Source organism: Herpailurus yagouaroundi, unplaced genomic scaffold (assembly GCF_014898765.1).
Source record: "Herpailurus yagouaroundi ecotype Mexico unplaced genomic scaffold, PumYag 67641, whole genome shotgun sequence".
Classification (NCBI taxonomy): Eukaryota; Metazoa; Chordata; class Mammalia; order Carnivora; family Felidae; genus Herpailurus; species Herpailurus yagouaroundi.
This window is the reverse complement of record NW_024420442.1, coordinates 4534159-4547525: the sequence shown is the minus strand read 5'-3', so window position 1 is coordinate 4547525 and position 13367 is coordinate 4534159. Positions and strand designations below refer to the sequence as shown.

The 13367-nt window shown below is 36.5% G+C and overlaps 1 pseudogene; it reads left to right on the top strand.

The window, feature by feature from the left end:
- Positions 1 to 4883: 4883 nt before the first annotated feature.
- On the top strand, positions 4884 to 5182 carry LOC121025455 (NADH dehydrogenase [ubiquinone] 1 alpha subcomplex subunit 1-like; annotated as a pseudogene).
- The last annotated feature ends 8185 nt before the right edge of the window (positions 5183 to 13367 follow it).

Below are 13367 nucleotides of genomic sequence, written 5' to 3'. Positions count from 1 at the left end.
GCATAAAGTTTATTTTCCAGAGAAAACAAACAAGAATGTTCAAAACTGTATGTGAAGTGGTATAATTAGGAAAGCACTGAAGGCTATAAGAGCTGAATGGGAGGTTGGGGTTGTAAAGATCAGAGAAAGTTTCCTGGAAGAAATGATATCTAGATTAAAATCTTTTAAAAAATTGTTTTTAAAGAGTTTTATTTTATTTTTGAGAGAGACAGAGACAGCGTGTGAACTGGGGAGGGGCAGAGAGAGAGGGAGACACAGAATTGGAAGCAAGCTCCAGGCTCTGAACTGTCAGCACAGAGCCCGATTCGCGGCTCAAACCCACGAACTGTGAGATCATGACCTGAGCTGAAGTTGGCTGCTTAACCGACTGAGCCACCCAGGCACCCCTAGACTAAAATTTTAAAGATGAGTGGAGGTTAGGAAGAAATATTCCCTCAATAAGAAATTGATAAACCAAGTTATTTTAGAGAATGGTTTTAATATAGTAGCTAATATAGGTAACACTAAAACTGCTTATTTGGTAAACAAAAAAAATTGAAGAAAAAAAATAAAACACTATTCTAAAGAACACAAGAATCAAAACCCAGTAAGAAATCTATGGTATAAAGGATTTTGCAAAGGTATTTTTTAAATGGAAATGAACAAAGACTTTAACAGGATTCGAAATGACACAATGGATATGAAAGATAGAGAAATAGACAAAGGAGATCCAATACAAAAATACAGAGACAAAGAATATACCAAAACATGAATTAGAAAATATTTAAGTCTTCCCAGAAATAAACCCAAAACTCCAATGTATACATTAAAAAAGAGCAAACATACGACAACCCTAGAAAAATTGATACAGAACAATTAACATTAAAACATAACTTCATCAAATGGCTACATTTCAATAATAAAGAGTCCTTGGGCATCCAGAAAAAAAGATAACGTCATCAATAAGGGAATTTATCAGGCTGGCCTCCGAGGTCTCCAGTGTAACCTTCAATACTAGAAAAAAGTGAAGCAATGTCTGTCCACAAAATCTTCAGAAAAAGAAACATGTAAGCCATATCCTCTACATAGTCTTTCATGAAGAAAAGCAACAAATGTTTTGGATCATATAAGAATTTGGGGATATCACTCCAATGAGCACATCCTGAAAAAACTGCTGGAGGACAAACGTCAGCCTACTTACTCAAAAGATGGATGGAGAATCCTGGCAAGAGGTTTAGCGCTAAGCACAGAAACCATCTAACTACAGACTAATAGTTAAAATAACCTTGGAAATTAAGGTTACAGAGTAGAATATAAATCTTATAAATAAAAATTCACAACAAAAAATCATTTAAGAGTATATACAAAACTATATAACTAAGAAAAAATAAAAATAGGCAGGGAGATAGAAGGTGGGTGTTAATACCAGTTTATGGATTTCTTCTTATTTTAAAGCTGGGGATCAAAGGACATCCTTTAGGGCAGATAAGTCAGACCGACAGGCATATTTAAAAGAATAAAGCTAAGCAAATAAACAAATAAACTAAGAAAATAATATAACCAACTAAATGGGGAGAGGGAGGAAATGGAAGGAGTAGTAAAATAAAGTAGATTTATTTTGCTTTCACTCATACAGAGTCAAAAGACATCATTTATTTTTTAACTGGAGTATTAAGAAGATTAACCATAGTTACAAAAGTAACCATTTCATGGGGCGCCTGGGTGGCGCAGTCGGTTAAGCGTCCGACTTCAGCCAGGTCACGATCTCGCAGTCCGTGAGTTTGAGCCCCGCGTCGGGCTCTGGGCTGATGGCTCAGAGCCTGGAGCCTGTTTACGATTCTGTGTCTCCATCTCTCTCTGCCCCTCCCCCGTTCATGCTCTGTCTCTCTCTGTCCCAAAAATAAATAAAAATGTTGAAAAAAAATTAAAACAAAAAAAAAGTAAACATTTCAAAAACTAGAAAGAGCATACAAACTGTACAAACTACTGGCAGGAATAATATTGCTCTCTTTCTCCCTCCCTCTACACACACACACACACACACACACACACACACACACACACTATAAAGCCTTATAAAACCTATATGAGGAGTTAATGTAGGTGGTCAATTTTATTCAGTTCTTCCTTATCTCTGTAACCATGGCAATAACACCCTGGACAAACTCTGAGAACTAAACTATACAAATATTCACATAGTTACTGATCAGGAATGTTATTACATAATCCCAAGGCAGTGGGTCATGACAAACTAGGCTTTCAACATGTTTAAAGGAAATGTACAGATACATAATATGCACCTGGTACCTGATTAGGGTTCCACACTATGTCAGGACAAGTGGCAATTATATCTCAACAACAACAAAAAAGACCAAAAGAGACCGAATCTTCACCCACATTTGATTACAACCAGAATAGAAATAGACCTCAAGCAAATAACTTACAAATTTTCCTATTAGCATCACTAGTATTACATTTGGCTCTACCAAAATATATATGGTATTCACCATCTTTTAAAAGAAGCACACTGGGGGTGCCTGGGTGGCTCAGTCGGTTGGGTGACCCACTTCAGCTCAGGTCATGATCTCATGGTCTGTTGGTTTCAAGCCCCGCGTCGGGCTCTGTCCTGACAGCTCAGAGCCTGGAGCCTGCTTCAGATTCTGCGTTTCCCTCTCTCTCTTCTCCTCCCCCCCTTGTGTTCTTTCAAAAATAAATAAACATTAAAAAATTTTTTTAAAGAAGCACACTTAACCACTGAGGCTTTTCAACAATTCTATTACAGTTAAATAATTTACATACAATGAAAAAGAAAAATAATCAGTTTTACTTTTTCCAATTTTATTGAGATATAATTGATCTATAACATTGTAGAAGTTTAAAGTGTGCAACATAATGATTTATTTGAATATATTGTAAAATAATTGCGGTAGTAAGTTAACACCCATCACATCACACAGTTAAAAATTTTTATTCTTATGGTGAGAATCTTTAAGATCTACTCTGTTAGCACAATATTGTTAACTATAGTCATCATGCTTGTCATTATATTCCCAGGACTTATTTATTTTATAACTGTAAGATTATACCTGTTGACCATCATGACCCAATTCCCTCACCCCTAACTCCTTGCCTCTGGCAACCACAAATTTGTTCTCTATTTCTAGGAGTTTGTTCTTTTTAGATTCTACTTGTAAGTGAGATCATACAATATTTGTCTTTGCTGGACATATTTCACTTAGCATAATGCCTTCAAGATCCATCCGTGTTGTCACAAATGGCAGAATTTCTTTCCTTTTATGGTTGAATAATATTCCATTGTGTATATACCACATTTTCATTACCCATTCATCCATTGATGGACATTTAGGTTGTTTCCACTTCTTGGCCATTGTAAATAACACTGGAATGAACATATCTCTTCACAGTAGTGATTTCATAAATAACCATGGAATGAACCTATCTCTTCATGATACTGATTTTGTTTCCTTCAAATGAATAGCCAGAAGTGAAATTGCTGGATCATATGGCTTTTAATTTTTTGAGAAAACTCCATCATGCTGCTTTCCCTGTAATAATGAAAAATCCTAACTTTACCTAAATTAAATCTTTCCTTCTGGCTCAGGGTAGGCAGTTGTGAAGTAGAAGTCCCTTTTGCCAGTTAGTCTTTTCTCTCCCTGATCATCCTCTCCCCAACTTCCTTATTTTGGAAGCTCCAAGGCAGGTGTGGGGGAATTAAGAGATAGGATCATTGTTACCTGACTCAATTAGTGCTTTTGGGGTCTAAGTCTTGGGACAGGCACTAGCTAAAGTAGACCATGTTTCCTAGGTTGTTTCAATGGGTCATCTCTTCTGTTGCTCCTCTTACCCAACAGTTGAAGCTCCAGTTGCCTCTAAAACCAGTTTAGATTGCTAATTGGGACTCTTTCTACAACCCATGGGAATCCTGCAGTGGATGTCCTGCATATTTCAGCTTAGGTTTCCATACCCCTCTATGTAGTCCCATTGTACAAGATCCAACTTTCCCTCTTGATGGCCCACATCCATCTGCAGTGACTTCTCTGGCAATTTCTGGAAGTATAGACCAATATGGAAACCAAGAGACAGGAGAAGGAGAGAACTTATTTTGCACTGTACATACACGCTGCCTTTTGTCTTTAGTACTGAGTATAGGGAATATCTCTTCAAAAATAAACGAAAAGTCTATTTTAAATAGCAAGCCATAGGCAAAAAATATTTGCAACTCATATACCACCCAAATCAATTTTTCCAGACTATATTTAAAAATGCTTATAAGTCAACAGTACAATGAGAAACAGTGCAGGGGTGCCTGGGTGGCTCAGTCAATTGAGTGTCTGACTCTGGATTTCATATCAGGTCCTGATCTCATTTGTGAGATCAAGCTCCACATCAGGCTCTGCACTGACAGTGTAGAGCCTGCTTGGCAGTCTCTCTTTCCCTTTCTGCCTCTCCCTTGCTCACGCTTCCTCTCTCTCTCTCAAAATAAACAAAAATTTTAAAAATATACAATAGAAAAATGGGCAAGATATTTGAAAAGCCACTCCATAAAGAAGATACGTAAATGCCCAATAAACACATGAACAAATGCTCCATGCCATTAGTCATTAGGAAGATGTAAATTAAAATCACAATGAGAACACTGAATATCCACTGTAATGTCTAAAGATAAAAAGAACAGCAACATTAAAATTAAGAAGATGTGGAACAACTGAAACTTAAATACACTGCTAGTGGAAATATATATACTACAAATGCTTTGGAACATAGTTTAGAAGTTTCACAAAATATTAAATGTCTACCATATGACCCATCTACTCCACTCCCGGGTATTTACCCAAGAAGAGTGAAAACTTATATCCAAAGACGTGTGCATGAATGATCCTAACACCCTTATCCAGAATACCTCAAAACTACAAACATCCCTACCTGAAGGGGACCAGGAAGGAAGGGTCTGGCCTTAGCAATTGTGGTGCGATGAGGTTCGAGATTCTGCCCGGGATCAGCGTCATGGCCACGTGCTTGATCATCCCTAGTAACGCCACTGCACACATCCATAGGTTCACTAATGGGGGCAAAGAAAAGAGGGTTGTCCATTATTCATATCACTGGAGTATGATGGAAAGAGGTGTGTGTCTCTGGACTTAATTGTTACTACGGGTCAAAGTGTTTGGAGACTATCGATTAAGGAAGTATTTTCCTGGCTAATGAAAAATAACTCAGTAATGCTCATCTACCCCTTCTAGAAGGTTATGCAGTGTATTGATGTAGTGCATAATAAAAACGAAAAAAAAGTTAAAAAAAAAAAAGCTAGAAACATCCCAAAGGTGTATCAACAGGTGAATGGATAAACAAAATGTTTCACAGCCATATAATGAAAGAATACTCAGTAATACAAAGAAATAAGTACTCATACACACAACATGAACAAATCTCAAGATTATGTGGAGTAAAAGGAGCTTGACAAAATTGAGAATATACCAGATTACATTTATTTAAAACTCAAAAAAAAGCAAACTAACCTACAATGATAAAAAGTAATCCGATGGTTACCACAAGGCAGAGGTAAAGGAAGAGATGAACTGCAAAGAGGCACAAGGAAATTCTGTGGGTTTATGGAAGCATTCAGTATCCAGATTTCATAGGTAAATGAGCAGGTCCAAATGCATCACAATGCAAAAGTTAAATATGTGTACTTCACTGTATGTATATTCTAGCTCAATAAATACTTTGTTGAGAAAGAGGCACATTATATTTGGGGGGAAATACCTACTGGATAACTTACTGTAAGAGAAATTTACTATTTACCAAATATATTTTTTAACATATGTTCACAGACTCCACCTCACAAAGCCGAAAAAGTGAATTGAGTAGGTTCTGCCCCACTTTTTTTAATATGAAAAAATTAATGCTTGGGGAACGAAGGTATCTTCCCACTATATATATAAACCGAGCGGCTGAGATGTGGTTTGAATTCGGTTCTTTCCACTTCACAATGCTCCCAAATGAAGTACGTCTTATTAAGCAATGGATGAAAAGAGTCTCCTTTCCATCATGATCCTAATTACTACCTATACAAATTCAACCCACATCACAAACTGGGAAAATCCTTATTAAGAATGCTGAGTACCCAGGACTGTCCACTTGGTTGAAACATGATCTTCTTCTTTTTTTTTTATTTTTATTTATTTATTTTAAGAGAGAGCAGGCGCACCCATGCATGAGCAGTGGAGGGGCAGAGAGAGAGGGAGAGAGAGAATTCTAAGCAGGCTTCATGCCCAGCACAGAGCCTGACATGGGGCTTGAACTCATGGCCCCAAGATCATGACCTGAGCTGAAATCAAGAGTAGGACAGTCAACCAACTAAGCCACACAGGCGTCCTGAACCAAGCTCTTCTTGATTGCCAGTGTCCTGAAATGTCCACATTGACAATGACACATATATATCTTGCAAATCTTTAATTATTGATAATATATACAGTCCTGATGAAGTACATTTTTCTCCTACAGGGGCTCCTGGGTAGCTCAGTTAAGTGTCTGACTCTTGATACAGGCTCAGGTCATGATCTCATGGTTTCATGAGTTTGAGCCCCACATTGGGCTCCATGCTGACAGCATGGAGCCTGCCTGGGATTCTCTCTCTCCTGTCTTTCTTCCCCTCCCCCACTCATGCTCTGCCCCCCCAAATAAATAAACATTAAAAAAAATTTTAATAAAAATTAAAAAAAATTTCCTTCTCCCTCTGCCTCTCCTATGCTCGCACTCTCTAAAATAAAAATTTAAATTTAAAAAATTCTTCTACATATTTAATATCAAAAAGCAAAATGTAGAGCAGTACATATTATAAAATATTATTTTTGTAAATATTTCAAAAAATTTAAGAAACCACCCAAGCATCCATTGGTGAATAAACAGATAAATAAAATGTGGTATGTACTACAAACAATGGAATATAATTCAGCCTTAGAAAGGAAAGAAATCCTACCACATGATGCAACATGGATAAACCTGGAGAATATTATGCAAAGTGAAGCCCATCACCAAAAGACAAATAATGCATGATTCCACCTAAGTAAAGTATCTGAAGCAGTCAAATTCATAGCATCATAAAGTAAGATGGTGGATTATGAAGGCACGGGAGAGGTATAGAGAGGGGAGTTATTGTCTCAGGGTTTCAATTGTGAAAGTTTCACAATTGAGAGTTTCAATTGTGAAAGTTTCACAATTGAGAGTTTCAATTGTGAAAGTTTCACAATTGAGAGTTTCAATTGTGAAAGGTAAAAAAGTGCTGGCAAGTAGTTGCATACAATGTAAATGTACTTAACAGTACTAAACTATACCCTTGGAAATCGTTAAGATTGAAATTTTATATTATGTTTTTATGCACAATAAAAATAAATCAATATGAATTTAGTGTTTAAAAATTAATGTTTAAGATAAAAATAAAAAATTAGGACACATTCTATCTGTAAAGTTATACCCATGGGTACTATCTCTTTATCTCATCTATAAAGCTTTCTACTTCCTTTTTTTTAAGAGTTTATTTCTTTTTTCTTTTAATGTTTATTTATTTTTGAGAGAGAGAACGTGAGCGTAAGCATAAGCATGAGCAGGGCTGAGCAGAGAGTGGGAGACAGAGGATCGGAAGCAGGCTCTGTGCTGTCAGCACAGAGCCCGATGGGGGCTCAAACCCACAAACTATGAGATCATGACCTGAGCCAAAGTTGGATGCTTAACCAACTGAACCACCCAGGCACCCCTAAAGCTTTCTACTTCTTGAACAATTTTAATAATTTATGTTTTCAGAAAATTATTTATGTCAGTGAGATCTTCCAGTTAAAAGCATAGAGTTACACATGACTTCTGTATAACTCTGAAAATCTCCTTAATATTTATGGTTATAGTCCCTTTATCATTTTTGATTTTATGGATTTTCCTCCTTTCTTACTTTTATTAGGCTAGAATTTGGTCCCCTACACCAACTCCCCCCCCCCTTTTTTTTAAGAAAAAGTATTTAGGGATTAGTTGAATTCACTGGTTTCCTGTTTCTAGTTCATTAATATCTGCTCCTAATCTTATTGTTTCCTCATGTTTTCCTTACATTTATGTTGTTGTAGCTTTGGAAGCTGAACATTTACTAAAAGAAACTTTGTAAAGCTATGAATTTTCCTCTGACTAAAGCTCAGCTATAACTCTTAGATTAAGGCACAATATATTCTTGCGGTTATTTTTTCAAGTATTGTGAACTGTGGCTTTTGCTTTTCCTCCTCAACCCAAGGATTATTAAAGGAAGTTTTACATTTCCTAAGTATGTGGAAATAAGTAAGGCTTTCATTTGTATGTCTATTATTAATTGCAAATATTACTGAATGTGTGCTATGTATGCTTTTTAGAACTGGGCTTTACCAAGAAAAAAAAACCTGGGCTTTAGATCATGGCCAATATGATTACATTTCCTTAATGTTCCATGGGTACACAAAAGAAGATATAGTTATTTCAGATAAAGAATTTTATTTGAATTGATTACTTTAACTTTACTAATTGAAATAATCAGGTCTGCAGGGTGCCTGGGTGGCTCAGTCAGTTAAGTGTCTGACTTCAGTTCAGGTCATGATCAAACGGTTCATGGGTTTGAGCCCTGCGTCAGGCTCTGTGCTGACAGCTCAAAGCCTGAGCCTGCTTTGGATTCTCTGTGTCCCTCTCTCTCTGCCCCTCCCCTGCTTATGCTCTGCCTCTGTCTCTCAAAAATAAATAAATGTTAAAAACATTTTTTTTAAATAGTCAGATCTTCTATAATACTTCATACATTGTGTTTTTACATGTTAAATTCCTCTTTTCCCATTGGCATACTGTTAGTTTCTCCTTGTATCTGGCAGTATTCAATTATCATTTTTAAATGGATCTTATTTTGTGCATAAAGGTTTATAAATATTATACTTTTATTATGCTTCCTTTTTTTAATCCCTTATCAGTACTGTTTATTTAACAGAGATGATGGACATGTTCTAGATCAGTGATGTCCAATATGCTGGCTGTTGAACACTTGAGCAGATGTGGCTACTAAACACTTGAAATGTGGCTATTATTACTGAGGAATAGAAGTTTTAAGTTCAATTTATTTAAATTAGATTAAACTTAAATGCAGGGGTGCCTGGGTGGCTCCATTGGTTAAGCTTCTGATTCTTGATTTTGGCTCAGATCGTGGGATCGAGCCTCATGTCAGGCTCTGCACTGGCCGGTATAGAGCCTGCTTGGGATATTCTCTCTCTCTCTCTCTCTCTCTCTCTGTCTCTCTCTCTCTCTCTGTGTCTCTCTCTCTCTCTCTCTCCTTCTCCCTCTCCCTCTCCTTCTCCCTCTCTCCCTCTCTGCCCCTCCCCTGCTTGTGCACACACTCTCTCTCAAACATTAAAAATAAACAAATAAATAATGGAGATATATAGATAAATAAATAGATTTAAAATCAAACAGCCACCTGTAGCTAATGACTACACTATTAGAGCAAGGCTAAACTAATAATAAATAAACGGCCTTATCTTATGAATGAGTTTGCTTGAGATTCCACTTTGTCTATTAATATGCTTTCTTTGTGCTTGCATTTGCTGATATATGTCATCCTTTTACTTTTCACCTTTAAGAGTTACTTTTACACATGTCTTTTATAAGCCACAGGAAGTACAGGTGTATTTTGTTTCCTAGTTCAGTCTGTGAATGTCTGTTCTATAATAGAAATGTTTAACTCACACATTTATTGGCATTTCTTGGTCTTACTTCTGTTGTTGTGTTTGAATTATTATGTGTTCCTACTTATTTTTTTTAATATGGATGATCTTTGACTTTTTTTTGCTTTAGTAATTTGGAAAGTATACTTTCTGCTTTTAGTTCTGCATGTGGTTACCCTTAAATTTAAAATACATGAATCTATGGATATCCTTGAAACTTTCCTTCCCCATCCTGATCTCCCAGGTGATTTTGGCATTGTATATTTTAGACAAAACTCTGTATTTTCAATATTTGAAACAATGTTACCTACTCTTTCAAGGATTATTAATATCTGCGTTTTTTATAACCTCATCTATAACATCATTTAAGTAATTCTAAGTTTAAATGAATTCAATGCATGCATCAATCTATTTATACTAAAGTCTATTTTCTTAAGATCTTTGTTTTTTCAAATTGTTTTCTGGTGACTCTGAGTACCTATTTTGAGTCACCTCACTCATTGTCCACATATTCTACATGAGTAGAATATTTCTGAAGGTATCTTTTTGTTGCATTGTCAGGGTAGAGAACACCTTGGTCAAAATATTGTTCTATCAAATAGATAAATGCTGCTCTACTGTCTTATTGCATTTAATATTTATTATACCAAAATGCCAAAAACTTATTTAATTTTGAGGTGACTTGTTTATTTTCGGTTTTTCATTGTTTCTCTTTTTTGACTGGGTGCTTGAATTTTTTTTTATTCTCAAAATCCAGTACATTCACCAGGATTATTTAGGTGTCAGTCACATCTTGTAAATTCAACTGGTACCTAGTGATGCATTTTGATCTGCAGATTCAGCCATTTCTTCATTTAAGAAATGTTTTCTTCTATTATTGCTTCTATTGCATTTATTCTTGTCTCCTGAGATACATACACTGGGCACATATTGGTTCTCCATTCACTGGTCCATTATATTTATTATTGATTTTCTCATTATTTTTACCTCCTTGCTTCTTTTCTCTGTATTCTAGGAGACTTTCCGTTTGAACCCAAAAGTGATTTTATTTTCCACATTCTCAAACCTGAACGCTATTGCCAATTTATTTATCATAAGATAGTATCATAATTTTGTTTTTGATAGTTGGCTATTTTGGTCTACGAAAATAATAATTTTTCACGGTTTGAACTAGTACAAGAATAGTAACTGCAACAGGAATGGCGATGGCAAAAAAGAATTGGAAATACAATGAATGCCCATTAATATGGAAATGATTGAATAATGTCTGATACATTCATATTATAAGCTATTTTACTGCCATTAAAAGAATTGTGGAAATCTCACCAAATCCACTAGATATTAATAAATAAAAGATAAAGAAAAATGTCTAACATGATAACCAATTGTATAAAATATTGACCAAACAAAACCTCTGTGTCTGAATCAGATGAAGTAAATATAGAGAATGTATAGAATGATATACATCAGGCTATTAACTTTAGTTATCATGTGGGAGTATAATGAGAAGGAAGAGAAGAAGAGGGGAGGCCAAAGTCCCATAAAGTGTACCCCTATGGGGCACCTGGGTGGCTCAGTCAGTTAAGCATCCAACTCTTGATTTCAGCTCAGGTCATCATCTCACAGTTGGTGAGATTAAGCCCCACATTGGGCTCCATGCTGACAGCCCGGAGCCTGTTTGGGATTCTCTCTCCCTCTCTCTCTGTCCCTCCCCCTCTCATGCTTGCTTGCTCTCTTGCTCTCTCTCAAAATAAATAAAAATAAACTTAAAATTTTTTAAAAGGTACCCTTAACAATAAAGCAAGCATTTAGACTCTGATGCCATCTATGAAAAATAACATATGCATATACACATAATGAACCACACAAAATGGTGGTCATCCTCAAGTGATTATCTCAGTTTGATGGGATATTAGATGCTTCTAACTTTCTTCCTTCTTCTATCCCAAACACACACACACACACATGCTCTCTAAGGAACTTTGACTCTGCTTCCTCTCTTTGGTGAAACTTCTCCACTGACGGCCAGACTCAGATGCGTACGTCTTCAGACGGATGGTCTCTATATCATAGAGTCTGGTTAAGTTCCGTTTTAGCCCTGGCTCTTTCAAAGTAGGGAGAGATTATGAGGTCCAGGATTTCGACTATTTCTGGTTAGGCTACAATTCTCCCTCCGAGTGGGGAGTTATAGGACATCTTCCAATGTTTTGTTTTGTTGTGTTGTGCTTTTTCTTTTCCATTTGGTCCCATCTGCACTCTATGTTAACTGTTCCCTTCTTTTTACATTTCAGGATGACACAGGTTTCTATCTTTATTTTAAATTTCCTCAGTCCTTCCAAAATATCCCTATTTCTTAAACTTGGTCTCTTTTACTTCTTTATTTCTAAGGTCCATTTATTTAGAGTCCACCTAACCTATCAAGAATACTTGCGTTCATTTTGCCTTTCTAGTAATTGTCATGATTCTGACTACAAAGATGTTGAATACTCCTTTTCACAGGACCTGAAACAACCAAACAATCTCAATGCCCTGAGATTGCCAAGACCCTTGAACCACGTTGAAACTAGTAACAAAGCTTTAAAAGCTTCTACTCTTCTTTAATACAGGCCCCTTGAGCCCTCAGCCATCACACCCTCCCACCCCATCAATGTTTTATGGAAGCTAAATTAAAGGCTGTTTTCAAACTCTTAATTGTAAAGCATTACTTTCAATTTTCATAATGACTGAGACCAAATTTATCTTCTGGGCATTGCTTAGGCTGTCCCTAGTTGCAGAGAGGCAAGGGCTGTTTAAACCTATAATCTTAGTTTCAATCCACACTCTATAATTTTCTGGAATGACGGCTCTGACAAGAAAATGCCTAGAAAGACACCAACCTCAGGGTCTCACAACTCTGCAAAAGCTGCTGGTTGACAGATTTTGACATAAGGGCCCCTTGGGGCAAGTTTCCATATGAATCAGACACCCTCTGGCTTGGCCCCAGCTTTTTCAAATGTGGGCTTCTGTGCACTATTTAACCCTCACCTTTCATCTCACTGGCCTTGGTCCACCAATCACAGAACAACAACAAGCAAAGGAACAGTTTGTCCAAAATCAGCTACACCTGCACAGTAGAGATCTGTGGCCTAATGTGCTCCAGCATGGGAGAGTCATAGTGAGCATCTGTCTGGAAGTAAACCACATGGGCTTCAAATAAGTAGGATCACTTCAAATCATTTCAAACCAAACCATCCACCACAGTGTACTGACAATTCTGACCAAAATTCTTGACTCAGCAGAGGTAGAAGTTACAGAGGAGGAACAAAGAGTCAAGGTGAGTCGTGTTGCAAAGAAAGAGTGAATAGCAATGACCTAAAAACCTTGCTTTCTCCCATCCCCGCATAAAAACCTGTCCATCACAGATTTGCCAAGATTCTTAAAATTCCCATCAGAGGCATTACTCTTTTAGGTGAAAGGTATTGAATATCCTTGTTAAAATTTAACTAGGTAACCCAGAAAAGGTAACTCAACCATTACAAAAAAACCTTAGGGTCCTAAAGGAACTTGTTGTTCACTATATTAGGCAAATGCCTAGAAAAAACTAATAACAAAACATAATTTGTAAAATGCTTTATAACATACACATTGATGCTTTATATATATATATATATATAT